General features: G+C 40.7%; 1 pseudogene; it reads right to left on the bottom strand.

Moving 5' to 3' along the window:
* Window positions 1–10,140: 10,140 nt before the first annotated feature.
* Window positions 10,141–11,691, bottom strand: LOC101999831 (annotated as a pseudogene).
* Window positions 11,692–14,787: the final 3,096 nt, after the last annotated feature.

Below are 14,787 nucleotides of genomic sequence, written 5' to 3'. Positions count from 1 at the left end.
TTTTAAAAATCAAGCAGAAAATTGTGTATAGTAATTGCCTCAGTTTTGCAAAAGTAATTTAAAAATTCACAGAAAAAATAATAAATACCAACAAAGGTCAGTTTACAATTAGTTTTATTTTCATTACACATTTCTGAATTTTTCATGGTAGTTAGTTCATAAAGGGAAAAAAGTTATTTTTTCCTTATGCTAAAATAAAATACATTAAACCAAGATCATTGGGTAGAGACAACTATGGGTGTTTTTTCTCCATTGGTTTTCTCTAAGATTTACAATTAATTTGCTTTCTTGTTTTGTTTTGTGTGTGTGTGTGTGCGTGGGGAGGTGTTTGTTTGTTTGTTTTAGTAATAGGTTCTAGTGTTCCAAGAAATACCTTCCAGTCGAAAAATAGCGAAGGAAGTCAGGCAAGTGAAGAATAAACTGTCACCCTACAGCTGGTGCTCCAGGTTGAAAATCTACCAGATGTCCACTCAGCTTTGTACTGTGAGGACCACAGCCTTAGGGATCCTTCACACTCCTAAACGTGCAGAGAACCAACCTTGATAGAGAACTATCAAGGGCTGCTGTATCCCGTTGCTAAGTGACCGCTCACAATATTTAGCCTTGAGGCAATAAGAAATGGATCGTGGAAACTCTTGCTAAAGGGACTGCTTAGTAAGCTTGCCTAAGTGATTCTTTAAGTACTAAGCTGGAAGTGAAATCAAAGACTAGGAATGTAAGTGTGCATGATAGGTATCTGAGCACCGAAGAACAGCTAGAACTTTGTACAGATTTCTGAGCATCGTGTATTGTTGTCATGGGGATTTCTTAATCAGTGGGCGTGTATATCTTACTGTTTCAAGACAAATATTTGAATTCCTAAAACAGAAATGGGATTGAGGCCCAAGGAGAGACCTCTTAATACAAACCCGCAGAAGCTCTCTGCCCTCTCAATCTTTACTTTGAATGTTAGCAAACCAAATGCTGTATTCACTCAACTTAAAGGGATGCCCTTTAAATTGAACAGATTTCACCCTACACACCAAGACAAAAATCCAGATGTAACAACATTCCTTTATTTTGTGTTGTTAGTTTTTTGAGACAGGGTTTCTCCGTGTGATCTTGGCTGTCCTGGAACTCATTCTGTAGACCAGGCTGGCCTTGAACTCAGGTCTCTACCAGAGGAACCAGAGGCCAGCCCCCATGGGGCTCCGTGAAGAGCTCTTCACTTGCTTTTACATTTGAGTTACTACCAGCTTAACTCACAGCTGCTTGATGCCAAGAATAAGTCCCATACACTACTGAATGCATAGCTCGAGTACTAGGGCTGCATGTGTGAACCACTCAGAATCTGATGGGTGAAATGTAGGCACAAATTAAAACTCTCCAGATGTAGGTGTGCAATTCCCTTATGCGGACACTGTTTCTGAGAGAGCAGCTCTGATATTGCAATCTAGGGAAATGGAATTTGGATTCTGATATTTCATTTGTGGAATGCTTGATGTTTGTCCACATGAGAGCCCTGGCTTCTGTAGCCCTTCGTAATTTTAGAATCTAACACAAACTTACTCTATTCTCTTTTTTGTGCATATATATATATATATATGAAGGCCAGCAGTCAAAGTCAGATATCTTTTTCTATTGACCATCTTTTTGAATCAGGTTCTTGTATTTGGCTAGATTGACTGGTAGGAAGCACCAGGAATTCTCCCCAGAACTGGAATTGTCAGTATTTGCCACCATTTGTGAATTTTTGCCAGATGTTAGTTATCCAACATTGTGTCTTTATGTTTGTGTAGCAAACACTTTATAGACTAACCCATCTCCCCAGAACCTCATCAAAAGTAACATTAATTTCTACAATAATAAAGTATCAAAACTACACAAATATGAGTTTCGAACTATGGTAAATCCCAGCTTGTTCCTTCCTGGGTCTCTGGATAAATCATCCTACTCCATACACGTCCTCATCTCTAAGGTAATAACAATAGTCTATGTTTGGGTCTTGACAAGAATGACATGGTGGGGTTTGATAGTGGGTTATGCTTTGGTGTCTGTTTGCTTGGGTCATAATGCCCACATATGTCAAACATTATCTTAGATGCTCTGAGTATGTGCTTTTATGAATAACATTTTATTTATGTGTAAATAGATGCACTTGGAATAAAGCATCTCTCATCATCTATATCTCACTTGGAACCTCCTATGGCTTTCTCTGAGTGGTAGACCAGAGCCCTTTCCAGAAGCATAGCCTTCCTTGATACCAGAAAGTAAAGGCAGATACGAATTACAGCACAAATTCTCCTTCCACCCCAGGCACAGTTCCCACATGCGATCCCCACAGCAGCTCCAGGACAGAGGGGCCATCTCCTCCCTGAGAAACCAGGTGACATTCCCAGATTATTACAACTAGCTAAAGGAAAATACACCAAGCTCTGCCTTCGAGTTATGTGACTGTTTCACCTGACCAAAACTGCTTTCTAAATATTGGACTATCAGTGCTAAAATATATCAGCTCTGAAAAAATTGGGACAAATGGGTGACCCTGTGTTTAGTACAGTGTTTTCTATCAGAAGCTCAAGATGAGGGCTTACAGGGCTGCTGTTATAGAACAGCCTGATCATCTTCTCATTGCCAGTGATTTGGGGCAGGTACCTTAGATGCCTGGCCAGGGGTAATCGCTGCTTTCATGGTCCAGAATGTTTTTTTTCCAAGATCACATCTGTGATCCAGGTAGCAGGAAAGAGGAAAAGGAAGACAGAGAACCAAAGAATAATACTGCTTGTCTCTTGAGGAAACTACTTGAAAGTTTCCTAGGACATTTCTACTGATACCACTCACTAAAACTCATGTGAATTTACCCAGCCATAGAAGAGGCAATATGATGTTGTTTTGAACTAGATAAGCAGGACATTCTTTTAGACAGAGATGAAAATGGCTGTTGCTAGGTTAACAGGCTCCCGACTACCACAGAGTCCCCAGTATTTAGTAAGTATACACAAATGCCTGTTAGCATCGTCATTATTACTAACCAGGTGCAGGCACTTGGCTCATATAGGGAACCACATATGAAAGGCTCTGGTTTAATCCTTAGGACAGAGATAGATAGATAGATAGATAGATAGATAGATAGATAGATAGATAGATAGATAGGCAGGCAGACAGATAGATAAAGATAAAATAGAGATATTACCATGAATGACTTCCCCAGGAGGACTTTGACCTGAATCTTGTATTTATGAGACAAGGTGTGTCCTACGAGGCATCCTCGTGAAAGAGTCTTCTAGGCATTTTAAATTATTTGAAGAATCAATAAAATTGTACTGTTGTTAGCAACAGTCGAGGCATTATACTCTTTGGAATGATATTTTTGGAGTAGAAACATTTGTGGTCTTTATGGCTTAAAATGGTTTGTCTTTTTAATTGAGTGAAAATTAGATGTTTCTGGGCTTTTTAACATGAGAGAGACATCAATGTTTTTTATATTAGTCAGTAACTATGAGTTTTTACATTTTTTTACACTTGCATTTATTAACTCTTATTCAGATCCCAGGAACCCTTCAAAGTAAGCACTGTACAATCTTACAGTGAATGAAAAAAAAAAAAAAAAATCTTTGTCCTATCCAGCAGAAGCATTGGAATCCTCAAAGCTAACAAGGTGCCTCCTCTACAAGGTCCTCTGCTGCCCTCTACTGTCTCTCTTCTCTCTCTCACCCTCATTTTTCCCCACTGCATGACAGAATGAACTCTTGAAAACAATGACAATCAAAACCACCATCTTCCAGTTCTTAGGGCCTGCAATGTGCATCATGTTCTGCTTAACAAAACTAAACACTAGAGAAGCTAAATACATTGGCCAACATCACCCTCGTACAGGTTACATGGAATCCAAACCTGGTCTTCCTTGACCAGTGACTGTCACACAGTGAGCACTGTGTGCTGAGGAATGACCACACGGAAGGAGTGAGATGATAGGTCAAGGAAGAATAAAATGAGGCACGAGCATGCCATGCAAAGACAGGGAGGGCTGCAGGCTTCCTTCGGTTGTCACCGCTGGTCTTAGTCACGGTCCCTGATGTTCAGGAATGAGGGGATTCCTCATCCTACAAAGGTGAGCTGCCAAGCTGACCTTTCATGTTGCCAGAGTGGTCAGTCATGGTCAGGAGAGCGGGAACTGGGTTAGAAATGCCAAGGCGGGCAGCGGAAGTCCTCATTGTCTTAAGGAATGAAAATAACAGATCTCAAATTCTTAGATATGGGGTAGGACAGTTCTGTCTTTGTCTTTGTCAAAGGAGGAGGGATTTGGAAGGGATCTCACTTGAGATGGAGCCAACTGTAAAGAAAATCTCCTCAGAGAATAGCTGAATATTTCTCCCTTGGTTGGGAAAGTGTTAACCATTTAGCATGATTCAAAGCCAGTGAAAGATTGTAGCTGGTTTAACGGGAGCCTTAAAAGTTCTAGCCTTTAAGGCTTCCATTTAGGGCTTAATTAAAGACACCAGGATAAGCTAAAGGAGGGTTAAATATTTGAGCATAAAGAAGTCTACTCACAACAGATTCTGTCTCTCTGTTTCTTTATTCTTCTCTCTTCAATCAGTCATTCTTTATTGTTTCTTCTTGTTCTTCCTTGTTCTACCCATTACCAATGTTCCCAGTCATATATATCCTTAAAACCGACAATTCCTCAGCCCTAGCATGTATTGGGGTTGGAATTCTTTTGTCCTTTAGAAAATCAGATAAGAGTTTTCACACACAGAGAGATCTGTGCAGATCCAGTAAACTCCTTAATGGAGAAAGTTAGCTAAGAAAGGAATAAAATCATCAGGGGGTCTAAAAGGAAAGTTAGTGTGCTATACTACATTTATAGATGGTAGATGCTTTCATCTTTTAAAAGGTTTATTTTCGGTAAAATTATGAATATGGCACAGATTGTTTAAATTGGTGTGCTGCTTTTTTCCTCCCAGCATGCTTAGGATTGGGTACCCAAGCAACCTACTTAAACAGTCTCTTGATTGGATTAGCACATTCACCAGACACTGCAGTTTCTATGGGCCTAAGTCTAGAGTTAGACTTACTTCTCTAAGCAAGCAAAAGACCTAGACCTTTAAATTATCAGTTCCTGACTATGCTGTTATCAGCTGTTATTATTGTGGGTGTTGTTGGTTTTTTTCTGGGTTGCAATTAATTATCTTTTCTGCTGTCCCTGAGAGTAAAATACAAGCCATAAATTTCCTGAATTAAAATCATCAGTAAACTGAGGCAAAGGTGAGTGTTAGGAGTTAAGAATCTTTAAGTGAGGTAAAACTAGAACAGCAGCTTGGATAGTAATTCTATGTCCTTGAAGATTTGTGAATATCTTAAATGGAATGTTTAATGCCTGGTCCCTAAACACTGACCAAATGCCTGCTGATAAAGATAATTTCAGGAAGACAGATCTCTGTATTTATCTAGAAGAGAGGAAGAAGGCCTTGCAGTGGGAAACTGTTCTGAACTAGAGAATTAATTCCCAATTATGTAACAGAAAAGAAGTTAGCTACAATGAAAAATCTACAGCAAAAGATAGTCATTTATTCACAAAGCAATAATGCCAAAAAGCCTTGCCTTTTGGTTTTAGCCTTGATCAGATCCCTTGGTTCTGATAAGTCTCTCATGAAACAATGGATGAGCAATTACTGTATAATGTTGTGGCTTGTAGCAGTGGTCCTTCTGGTAGGCAAGAGAATCAATCACTATTTTTCATTCCCACCCCACCCTTTAAGGTCCTAAGGTGGTGTGGAAAGTCCTTCTGTATATGTGTTGCTTTTATTGGTTAATGAATAAAGAAACTGCTTTGGCCTGTAATAGGGAAGAATAGAGCTTGGTGGGGAAAAACTAAACTGAATGCTGGGAGAAAGAAGGAGGAGTCAAGAGAAGCTATGTAGCCCCACTGGAGAAAGACACTGGATGGAATCTTTCTGGTAAGTCACTATGTGATGATACATAGATTAATAGAAATGGGTTAACCAAAGATATAAGAGATATCTATCAATATGCTTAAGAATTGGACAAGCAGCAATTTAAATAATATTGTTTCAGTGTGATTATTTTGAGTCAGGGGGGTCAGGAAATGAATGAGTGGCCTCCTCCTACAATGGGCACACCAATGTGGTCAACTATATCCACATAAAACCTGAGGAAGCTTAAAAAGGAATTCTAGACATGAAAAAAACCAGAGTTTAACACAGCTTCTTCTGTTTCATGGTGGTGTATCACAGCTCCTTTAAGAGAGGTCTTCCTGATTCAGTGGTAGAAAAAAAAAACAAAACCAAAATAAAATGTGGTTTCAAAACTGTGGCTTCCTAGGCCATACTGCTAGCATAAACAACTCTGACTCCTTCAGGAAGTCTGGCTATAGAGCATTTAAACAGGGTCTGTGAGCAGAGTGCTACAACTTGCTTAATGGCAACATAGACCCATTGTGTGCCTAAAAATGGGGCAATGTATATGGTTCTCAGATGAAGCAAACATGCCTCTGCCATTTTGGACTGGATGGAGCAAACAGGCAGGACCATATTGGCCCTAGTCATGCCCACTTAGCGTTAAGAAAAAGGCGCTTCTGGTCAAGGAGTAATTACAGATACACATTAAAAAGAGATTCAGACAGATATAGACCTCTAAATGGGTCACAGTGTTGGATAAATGTAAGTAGGCTTGGGAGAGAGAAGAAAAAGAATATAGAGAGTTATAAATGAAAGTAAATGGTTTTAAAAAATAAGACAAAGTCTTTAAAGAGACAGTATAGATAGTCATAGATTAAAAGAGTAAAGACAATAAAATAAATATTAAAAGTAATAGAGTAAAAACAAATAAGTCATGTAAAGATAAAAAATACACAGAGTTTGGATTATGTATATTATTGTGTTTTCTTTGAATTTTTTGACTGTGAAGGAATTAAGTACAAAAGACATTTCATTATATGAGCTGCTAAGTTAAACCAACGTATATATTTTAAAGGTGAATTGACTCCAGAATTTGGGTATGAGAATTTGTTACTTTGGAGAAGAGGTTCTTCTTTTGTTTCCACAGAAGATGAGAACCTATGGATTTCTTCCAGACTAATGTGTTTTGATGAACTAAGGACCCCTGAAAAGTCACCGCAAACACCCCCAAAAATTACTTCACCCAACAAAAAGTAGGAAACAGTTTAGAAAGAACTACACTCAAATTCCCAAATATTGTTTATAAACATTTACATTTAAAGGGGGATATGATATAGAGATTAATATTTTGCATTGGTATGGATCTTGGTTTATTGATACAAATTTAAGATCCATTTTGTTATATGTGCATTTCTGCTCTTGGTTAAGGTTTGTGCAGCTCATTTGGAAATGTAATGTATAATTAAGAAATACAGGTTAATAGTCATCTATAATAATCAAGCTTGTAGTCATGTTAGTTAAGTTTTCTAGATACAGAGATATATTTCAGATGGATAGATATTCTTCAAATCTTTCAAAGACTAACAGAATATGGCACTTAAAATGTTTTAAGAACTTAGGACTTTTCATAACAATGAGACGCAATAGCACCAATCTACTTCAAGAGAATGATGATCATTGAAGAGGCTCCTCATGGAGTTTGTTATTCATTTGGGCAAGAAACTGCTCTTGCTTGAACTGCTTGACTGGACTTGCGGGACCTACAGAGAGATGACTGCTGAACCTGCCTAAAGAAGGTGAGACAGTCTTTGGGGTTCCTAGTTCATGAAAGAGTCTGCCAAACATTCTGCAGGACACAGAAGAAGATGACTGACAAACCGCCAATATAGGTGGAACTGTCTGTCTGATTTCCTGCTTCATGGGAAAGTCTTTTGGATACTATGGGCCTATAGGCTGAAGATGGATGCTCCAATGATACAGAAGAACTTTGGGTGACTGTCTAGGCAGCATGATGTCTCTGTCAGTTCTAGAGTTTTTGAAGTTGCTTACAATGCACTTCCTGCTAACTTAGGTAGTATTATATTCTTCTGTGGTCTTTGATGGAGTTGAAAAATAGATAGCTATATAGTTATAGTTTTCCTTAGTGATGATAAAAGATAAAGTAGATATAAAGTTGTAACTGTAATTCTTATTTAATACCTGTTTTGTTATATGTAATTTTACTATGTTAAAGTTAAAACCTACCTTTTTATTTAAACAGAAAATGGGAAATGGTGTGGGACGTCATCCTGCACTTGCGTTGCTTTTATTGGTTAGTGAATCAAGAAGCTGCTTTAGCTTGTGATAGAATATAGTAGAGCTAAGTGGGGAAAACTAAACTGAATGCTGGGAGAAAGAAGGTGGAGTCAAGAGAAGCCATGTAGCCTCACCAGAGACAGACACTGGATGGAACCTTGCTGGTAAGCCATAGCCATGTTATGATACACAGATTGATAGAAATGGGTTAACCAAAGATATACGAGATATCTAGCAATATGCTTAAGTGATTGGCCAAGCAGCAATTTAAATAATGTAGTTTCAATGTGATTATTTTGAGTCAGAGAGTCAGGAAACAAATGAGCAGCCTCCTACTACACTAAGGTATCAAGGTCTAATCTAAGCTTGCTTGATGAGGGATTTTCTCCAGAACAAGCACAAGCACCAACACCCTTCTGAAAATCAGAACTGATAAGTGTTTCCACAAGTGTCAATTAAGAAGTTCATAAAATTTTTACACATTTCTTCCTACATGTGATAGGGCATAGTAGAGCTAGGTGGGGAAAACTAAACTGAATGCTGGGAGAAACAATGGGAAAAACAATGCAACAGGTAGACGTTCTACTTTCCTTTCTGTTGCTGTAATGAAATACTCTGGCCAAAAGTGATTTTGGGGGGGGGGGGTTATTTTAGCTCACAGTTCCAGTCAGAGGGAGGTCAAGTCAGGAGCTCAAGGCAGGAACTTGCTATTCCAAGCAGCATTACCTTCAACAAAGGAACTCACTTCTCAGGCAAAGAGGTGTGGCAGGAGCCACATGGGACACTGCTTGCTAGCTGATAAACAGGTTTATGCTAAGTTACATTTTTTTACATAGTTTAGGACCATCTGCACAGGAAATAGTGTTGCCCACAGGGGGTAGGCCTAATTATTGATCAAGACAATCCCCACACATATACCCACAGCTCCTTGACTGAAGTTCTCCCCTCTCTTATATGACTATAGGCTATGTCAAGTTTACACTTGAAGCTGACCATGACATTGGGTATTACTGTGACTGGCAAATTAAGAGCTTATTCTAAGAAGTAATTTATATCACGTCTTCACATCAGACAGATCTATGCAATGAGTTTGAGACTGAAATAGCAATCAAGTATCAGTACCGTCCATTGCATGCTGCTCACCTCTTTTAATTCTATTTCCAGACATAGTCATTCTAGCACTGAAGGATCTTTCATTGTCTAGAAGGCAAACAAAGAATCTTTTCCTCACCCTTGCATAGTGGACTAACTGGGGATGTTATCTTTGCCTGGGTGACTCCTAAAGCTGTTTCTTGACCTCCTGAAGAACCCTAAAATTCAAATAGCAGAAAGTTTATATTCACTCAAAGCATCCTGCTGTTGCGAAAGAGGTGACTGACAGTTGCACTGTGTGCAGTGCCTAGTGCAATGACTGATAGTTTTCGCTTCTCTGGTGGCTGCTCTTTGCATCAAGTGTTTAACTGTGGTCTCACATTTGTGTCACTTGGCAAGAAGCACACACGTTGTTATGTCATTGTACAATATCCTTAGAGGGGTGTAGGTGAATTTTCTTCATAGAGAACAGATACACCATTGTTTGGTTCTCAAACCAAAGACACTTTTATTTGTATCACTGAAAAATAGCACAAACTTTGTATATGAACAAATACATTGCACATCGAGGGCATCGGGGTTTAACATTACAACTTTCTGGGAGGTTGGTTATTGTATGGACAAAGAGGAAGGAAGGGAGGAGCGAGAAGAGGAATGTCTTAGGGGAGAAGAGAAGCTAGGGCAGGGAATGGAGAAAAGAAAGCGAAGGAAGGAAGGAAGGAAGGAAGGAAGGAAGGAAGGAAGGAAGGAAGGAAGGAAGCAACCCTCGAGGGAGAAGGCAACTTAGGAGGTGGAGACCTGGCATCAGACCCTGTGCATGGATGACCAGGCCAGACATGCCCAGGCCTCAGTTGGTTCATCTGGTTCTGCTCCAGAGGAAGAAGTTGCAGCTTGATGAGGGGTCATTAGGAGGACCTTGTGGCCTGGCACACACATAGAAATGGCGGCCCAGGTTGGGTCCTGATTTTTTCACAATCCGCATCACACATGGCTCCCTGTGGCCTCTGCAGAGGGGTGCGGGTGAGGGCCCACTCAGCAAAGATTTCCAGAACGAGGCCTGTACCTCCTTCTCGTCTTTGACCTCAGAATCCTTGGCTTCTTCATCCACCATTGTGGTTGTCATATCCTCTTCTGGAGACTTTGGGGTAAGAAGTCTGGTCACCAGAGGCAGCCTAGGTAGTTCTACATCAGAAGTTTGTGAAAGGCTAGCAGAAGGTTGAAAATAACTCATCAGGTCTTTCTGAAGTCTTCTGTAGCCACCTTGACGTTTTGGAGGCCTGGATGAATGCCTGTGGGCCTGTGTTTTTTGCTGTTTCTGGACCTGGGCTTGATGGTTGGTCTGCAGGACTGGCTGCCCCCGCTTGAGTGCTTGTTCACGAGGAACTAGGAAGCCAAGAATCTTGAGCTGGGTACCTGCAAACTCAGGGAGGAAACGGGTGCACAGAGCTGGACACTGTTTTGCTGGTACACAGGACACATTCAAGACAGCTCCCACAGGGCAGTGGTCAGAGCCCATAACTTGAGGAAGCAGGAAGGCATCTTGGAAAGTGTCTACGATTAGAGTCCGGTCTCCCAGTACATAGTCAAGTCTGGTACCATAGTTGAGACGGCGGGCACCAGTGATCACTGACCAGCAGGTGAAGGCTCTCTCCTGTTTTGGATAGAAATAACGGTAGCTGTCTATAAAAGACCCTATATGGGACTCAGCCTGGTACTCTCCACCGACCAAGCCATCCATCCACTTACGCCCTGGGTCTTCTTCGAAGCACTCTAGATTTCCAGCATCACAGTGGTCAATGGGGCGGTGGGCTGTATTCAGGTCCCCCAGGATTATAACATGGCAGCCAGCTGCCAGGAGCGCTTCTGCCCTGATCTTCAGCAGGCGATAGAAACGCATCTTAAAGGTCAGCCGCTCAGGCCTCCCAGGACTCGCATATGGGCAGTACACGTTGATCAGGGTCAAGGGCTTCTCCTTCCCTTCCCACGTGCAGATCTTATGCTGCGTCAGGAGAGCCCGACCCTCACTATCCAGAGCCCGGAGCTGCTCTTGGGTGAACTCAGTCATGTTTCCATAGCAACCAATATCCCCATTCAGGGTGGCAAACAGACCACTCAGGCCTTCTTCAGCAGCCACTGGGGTAGCACTGTCCTTACAGAAAGTAGCTACGCCAGAATAGCCACTCGGGCCGCGGCTGAAGCTGAAATAGGAATTATAGCCCTCAACGACAGCCAGGGGCTCCATCAGTGCGTCTCTGGTCACTTTGGTCTCCTGGAGACAGACAATATCCGCATCTAGCTCTTCTAAAACGTGTCGCAAGACTGTTGAACAGTTATCGGGTACCTGGCATCCCAGACCATGCAGGTGCCTCCGGATCCCGTTGATATTCCAGCTTAACACGCGCAACATTTTGGTAGACTGTACCTTTTCACAGACTGTATGTATAGGCATAGTCAGACTTTTATCCCGATGTTAACTGGCCCCCACCTTCCTCGTGCATTTGCGCAGGTGTTCTTAGCCCCCAAAGTACCGGACTGCTTGTGGGGGCTTCAAGTTCAGTTCTCTTTGGTGAGAGATGAACTATGGTGAGAACAGATTCCAACGAGGAAGGAAAGCTGGGTTGTATATGCTGGTGACGTCAGCACTCAGAAAACTGACGCAGGGGTTTGCAAGTGTAAGACCTACCTGGGCTACGCAGCAAGACCATGTCCAAAATCCAGGGAAGAGTGAATGGCAAAAGGAACGTCTATGGTCCTTTTCTTCTGGCTGCACACAGGCCAGACTCCTGAGTCCCCGATTCCCTTCCTCCTCTACTCAAAAGTCCCTTTGAGGCATCAGTTTACAATTGGCTTTCCAAAGACTATTACTAAAAAGCAAAGAGTGTTCTTCATAACATTTAACAATCAACCAAGCGGAGTCTTCCCAAGACACCCAAGTTACAAACATGGGAATTTCTTTTTGGGATACACCAGCCACTGAAGAGGCAGTCTTAGCTTGTAGTGTTGTCTTTTGTATCTGAGAGCATGCCGACTTGAGTTGGGCTGCTTTCACACAGTAGAAGAACAACATGGAGGGTAGCTGAGACAAAGGTAAGGAAAATATGTACTTTGCCCAAATATTTGGTAGTTTTGCTTGTCAGGTAAGAATACTGATTCATATAATTAGTGTACACTGCCACAAACAAACACACACACGCACACACAAACCCTTTCAAGCACTCAGGCTATCACTTCAGAACTCTCTTTGAAACTATTCTTCAAATACTGTAAAATCAGAAGTCACCACAGTAGGAGAAGGGTGAGCCTAAGGAAATTGGAAGAGGGACATGAGGTCTCAGGTTATTTCTCCACCCTTTGGCTAGCTATGATGGAAGACAAAGTAGGGAAAGTGAGAGAAGTTTATAAAGCAAAACAGAGTGTGGAGAGAGGAAACAGAAGATCTGTGAGCAAACAGTCATCCATCAGTCACAAAGAAGAGGAACATGATCCCAAAAATTCTACCATGGATCTTTTACAACTCATAAACACTTTCAGTAACATAGCAGGATACAAGATTAAACTCAAAAAAATTAGTAGCCCTCCTTTACACAGATAATAAACAGACTGAGAAAGAAATCAGAGAAACATCACCCTTCACACTAGCCACAAATAGTATAAAATATATCAGAGTAACTCTAACCAAACAAGTGGAAGACTTGTATGATAAGAACTTTAACTCTTTGAAGACAGAAAGTGAAGAAGGCCAGAAAGTGGAAAGCTCTCCCACTTTCCACTTTTTTTTGAGTAGGTAGAATTAACATAGCAAAAATGGCAATCTTAATAAAAAGCAATCTACAGATTCAATGCAATGCCCAACAAATTCCCAGCAAAATTCTTCACAGACCTCAAAAGAATAGTACTCAACTTCATACAGAAAAGCAAAAAACCCAGGATAGCCCAAACAACCCTGTACAATAAAAGAACTTCAGGAGGTGTCACAATTCCTGTCTTCAAACTCTACTACAGAGCTACGGTACTGAAAACAGCCTGCTATAGGCATAAAAACACACAGGAGGACCAAAGAAACCAAATTGAAGACTCAGATATTAATCCACACACCTATGAACACCTGTTTTTTGACAAAGAAGCAAAAAATATCAAATGGAAAAAAGAAAGCATATTTAACAAGTGGTGCTGGCATAACTGGATATCAATATATAGAAGAATGAAAATAGAATTATATCTATCACCATGCACAAAACTCAAGTCCAAATGGATCAAAGACCTCAACATAAAGCCAGTCACAATGAACCTTATAGAAGAAAAAGTGGAAAGTATACTTGAACGCATTGGCACAGAAGACCACTTCCTAAATATAACTCCAGTAGCACAGACACTGAGAGAAACAATTAATAAATGTGATCTTCTGAAACTGAAAAGCTTCTGTAAAGCAAAGGACATGGTCAACAAGACAAAACAACAGCCTACAGAATGGAAAAATATCTTCACTAACCCCACATCAGACAGAGGTCTGATCTCCAAAATATACAAAGAACTCAAGAAATTGGTCATCAAAAGAACAAATAATCCAATAAAAAAAATGGAGTACAGACCTAAACAGAGAACTCTCAATAAAGGAATCTAAAATGGCTGAAAAACACATAAGGAAATGCTCAACATCCTTAGTCATCAGAGAAATGCAAATCAAAAGAACTCTGAGCTTCCATCTTACACTTGTAAGAATGGCCAAGATCAAAACCACTGATGACAACTTATGCTGGAGAGGATGTGGGGTAAAGGGAACACTTCTGCATTGCTGGTGGGAATGCAAGCTGGTACATTCCCTTTGGACATCAGTGTGGCAATTTCTCAGAAAATTAGGAAACAACCTTCCTCAAGACCCAGCAATACGGGGCTGGAGAGATGGCTCAGCGGTTAAGATCATGGCCTGCTCTTCCAAAGGTCCTGAGTTCAATTCCAGCAACCACATGGTGGCTCACAACCATCTGTAATGATGTCTGGTGCCCTCTTCTGGCCTGCAGGCATACACACAGAGAGAACATTGTATACATAATAAATAAATATTAAAAAAAAAGACCCAGCAATACCACTTTTTGGTATATATCCAAAGGATGCTCAATTTTACCACAAGGCCATATGCTCAACTATGCTCATAGCATCATTGTTTGTCATAGCCAGAACCTGGAAACAACTTAAATATCTCTCGACTGAAGAATGGGTAAGGAAAATATGGTACTTTTCCACAATGGAGTACCACACAGCAGAAAAAAATAATGACACCTTGAAATTTGCAGGCAAATGGATGGAGTTAGAAAACATCATATTGAGTGAAGTAACTCAGACCCAGAAAGACAATTATCACATGTACTCACTAGGAAACATGATTTTGAGGGAGGTAATCCAGACCCAGAAAGACAATTATCACATGTACTCACTCATAAGTGGTTTTTAAACATAAAGCAAAGAAAACTAGCCTACAAATCACAATCCCAGAGAACCTAGACAA

This window comes from Microtus ochrogaster, unplaced genomic scaffold (assembly GCF_000317375.1).
Source record: "Microtus ochrogaster isolate Prairie Vole_2 unplaced genomic scaffold, MicOch1.0 UNK5, whole genome shotgun sequence".
Classification (NCBI taxonomy): domain Eukaryota; kingdom Metazoa; phylum Chordata; class Mammalia; order Rodentia; family Cricetidae; genus Microtus; species Microtus ochrogaster.
Note: the sequence above shows the minus strand (reverse complement) of the source record. Positions and strands in the feature narration are given on the sequence as shown.